General features: G+C 41.1%; 1 pseudogene; it reads left to right on the top strand.

Moving 5' to 3' along the window:
• Positions 1-1319: 1319 nt before the first annotated feature.
• LOC131420249 (interferon omega-2-like) lies at positions 1320-1880 on the top strand (annotated as a pseudogene).
• Positions 1881-3895: the final 2015 nt, after the last annotated feature.

The following is a 3895-nucleotide window of genomic DNA, read 5'->3' as shown; positions in this document are numbered from 1 at the left end:
AATGTTTTATTTACTTTAAATCATGACATATTTAATTCTTACAATGATAATGTATCATTACTTTGATTAGTACCATGTTGAATGTCACTAAGCTGCTCTGTGGATTGAAACCATCCACTACAGGGGGAAACAGATGGAACTGACCTTTGTGAGAGCTGGTTTGGTGGAATTAATGGGCAGAAACCCCATTGGAGGAGTGGAAGTGTGATAGGAGAAGAGAGAACTCCCACTGTCATTTTTCTCACCTGGGATTCACTTTCTTTCTTTCACCATATTCAGATCAACATTTGTTTTCCTTTTGCCTCAGTGCATCCAAATGCAGGGATAGCTTTCTAAGAAAGTTGAGTGGAGAAAGAAAACAATGATGTATTGTAAATGATGGAAAATAATGGTACAGGCCCATTATGGTTCCATTTTTACTTCCCTATTTTGGTACTAAACTCAAGATGAAATAGAAAGTAATTCAGAAGCAGCAAGGCAAACTTTACCCCGAAAAGTACTAAATTAAAACAAACATATAACATTACAGAGACTCTGAAACTAGAAATCAAAGATGGCGAGTTTTCTGTAGCATCCTATGCTGCTCCCAATGTCCTACGTTTTCACTGTGAGAAGGAGAGTGATGAACCAAGAAGCTCTATAGAAATGTACTGACTGAATAATCTAGGGATGGTTATTAATTATTTCAATATAAGCTTCTGATGGGAAATCAATATAAGCTTCTGATGTGAAGTCTGATGGAAAATTTGAGAATATTACTTGTTAATAATTATATCTTGAGTAATTATTATGAACTCTGTGCTAATGATGAAATAGTGAACAAGATATAGACCTTTCTCCTAAGGAGGTTACTTGTCAAACAGGTCTAATAAATCCATTTTCAAGAAAACAAATCCAGAAGGATGAGGCAGCTTGGCTGACATGCAAAATAAAGACAGCAAAAACAGGGCCCAGGAACAGATGTGAAATTTTCTTAGCAAGAAGAACAATATTTACACAAGTTTAAATTTAACCAAAAGACTTTCCTCATTTGAAAGATTTGAATCCACTTATATTGAAACATCTGAAGTTTCTTGGTGCCAAACATAAATTGAGAAAATGAAAGAATAAGTTAAAAGGTTGATGTCTTCTAATTTATTTAGAGCATACCTAAAGGAAAGGAAAAAAAAAGATAAATGTGTACAGGAACATCCAGAAAATGAAAACCACTGTGTTCTCTACTCAAGAGACAGGCATAGCAAGGTCTTCAAAGAAACTAAGGGTCAACACTGAGACAGACACACACTTCATCCAGGCTACCAGCATCCCCAAGGTCCCAAATGCTCACCCTTCTGCTGGCCCTCCTGGTGATTAGCTGCATCACCATCTCATCTCTGGGCTGTGACCTGCCTCAGGGACATGGACTGGTTCACAGGAAGACCTCATGCTTCTGAGACAAATGAGGATCTCTTTATTATCCTGGCTGAATGACATCTCCTCTGGGAGATGGTGGATGCAGCCAGTTCCAGAAGGCCCAGGCCATCTCTGTCCTCCACGAGATGCTCCAGCAGATCTTCACCCTCTTCCACACAGAGCGCTCCTCTGCTGCCTGGAACACCACCCTCCTGGACAAACTCCACACTGACTCCATCAGCAGCTGGAAAACCTGGACACCTGTTTGGTGCAGGTGATGGGGAGATGAAGAATCTGTCCTGGGAACTGAGGGTCCCACACAGGCCAGGAAGAGGTACTTCTGAGGGATCCATCTCTATCTGAAAGAGAAGAAATAGGGTGACTGTACCTTGGAAATTGTCAGAGTGGAAATCCTGAGATCCTGCTCTTCATCAACAAACTTGCAAGAAAGGTTAAGAATGAAGGATGGGGACCTGAGGTCACTTTGAAATGATTCTCCTTAGTCCTGGGCCATGTCACTCTTGCACATGTCTTTGTTCATTTCAAAAGACTCTTATTTCTGCTTTAGTCATAGAATTGATTGACTTAATTCAGCTAATATTTTGTCAGTAGTATTAAGCAAGAATATGTTAAAACTATTCAGATCTTAGGGCATCAGTGTTTAAGAGATGATTACCTTGATGTTATTTATTGATTATTTATATTTATTTATTCTTGTATCTTGTCATACCCATATTTATATTTTTATATAACTGATTTTGTCCTTACACTGTAGTAAAATTCAGAAAACATGTTGACCTTTCCATGTTATTACATTTTCATTCTGTTTTATTTATTAAATTCTTATGAAATAAAACTTCTTGAGTTTTTTTTTATTCTGAAATCTTGAATTGTTATTATTTCTATATAAATCTATCTCAGAATAGTATTTGTCTATTAGGTCCTATGGAACAGTCCTACCACTTGTCAGAAAATGCCTGTCAAAAGCTGGAATTCCATGGAATTGAGAGGAGTCCTGGAAAACATGGACACAGTCAGTCCTCATGTCAGAGGTGATTTATGTTCAGTCAGCAAACAGCAGCGAAGGTAAATATCTGAGCGAAGGAATCACCTCCTAGAGTGAAGCGGGAAAGACACGCGGTATTTGTTGGCTGATCCTGGCACCCGTCCTCTTCCTCGTGCCCTCTCCCGGCCCTGCTTTCCCGAATCCCCTCACTCCCTTATCCAGCCTCTTCACGCCCTCCACCTACTGCCCATCCACAGGGTGCTCTGGTTCTGTTGGGCTTTCGAGCTTCTAGGTTTCTGTCAAGAGTGGAAAGCTACAGGGAGAGAGCAAAAGTTAAAGGGAGTTTGAGGATTTTGAGAACTTCTGTAAGAAGGATTTTGCGAGTGTGTGTCCTGATGAATACCTGTGGTCCCTGAGGGAATGCCCTGTTTCAATGATGAAATAGGCGCTGAAAGGAAAAGGAATCAGCTGAACCCAGTAGACCCTGGGGGCTCAGGAAACCCTGCTATGGGACGTGCGCCCCCCGCTGGCCATGAGTGACTGGGCCTCCATCAAATGTGGGAGGCAGACTTATCTTCCATGCACAACTCCTGCTGCTTCCTGGGGATTCACCTCCAAAAGGAACAACAGGCCTTTTCTGGCAAGAATTGATCTAATACTGGAATAGACAGTTTCTTAGCGTATATCGTTACAAAAAGAACAAGTCTACAGCTTCAGGCAGGGCAAGGCCGCTTTGGGCAATGGGCCGTTGTGGAGAGAAAGGGATTAAAATGTGTTTCCTGTCTCCAGCCTGCTACTAACCACCTCCTGACTAACCATCCCTTATGCACACGTGTGCTGGAGCTGGACAAACTGGGTGTGGAACTGCAGTGGCGTTTTAATTAACTGGAAATCTCATAGTTGATGGTGTTAAATGTCATAGTAAAGGGTAAATTTCCAGTTTCACAAATTCATCCCAAATATCTGATCCTGTTTGATGGTAAACTGGAAAATATCCTCATTATCATATTGAATGATGATATTGGCAGCCCTTCCAGGTAGTCAAATAGAGAGCTCAGATGTATTTTATGAACTGTCAGATAATTCTAACATTGCCAACCAACAACCAGAGGTCTTTTCATTCAAGTCTATGAATGTTGGGAGAAATTGGGAAGTGTTGCTATAACCTGCACCATATTGTACTGGAGGTGGTTAACCAGGAAGTTTGTGTGTGTGTGTGTGTGTGTGTGTGTGTGTGTGTGTGTGTGAGAGAGAGAGAGAGAGAGAGAGAGAGAGAGAGAATTGCTCAGGTAGCAGGGACGGGTGTCACTTGGGAGGATTTCTTGACTCTTTGCCTCAGATGACCCAGCCAACGCTTTAGTTTGCTCCTCTATAAATTATGGGTGGGGAGGGTCTTAGTAATATTTAAATTTTAATAGATTTTTGTCTTTTCTTTCCTCTCCTACTACCTCTCTGTGGACCAGTTTAGGAGTAGGAGAAAGGCTTGGCAATTTTGGA

Source organism: Diceros bicornis, chromosome 22 (genome assembly GCF_020826845.1).
Source record: "Diceros bicornis minor isolate mBicDic1 chromosome 22, mDicBic1.mat.cur, whole genome shotgun sequence".
Lineage (NCBI taxonomy): Eukaryota > Metazoa > Chordata > Mammalia > Perissodactyla > Rhinocerotidae > Diceros > Diceros bicornis.
Note: the sequence above shows the minus strand (reverse complement) of the source record. Positions and strands in the feature narration are given on the sequence as shown.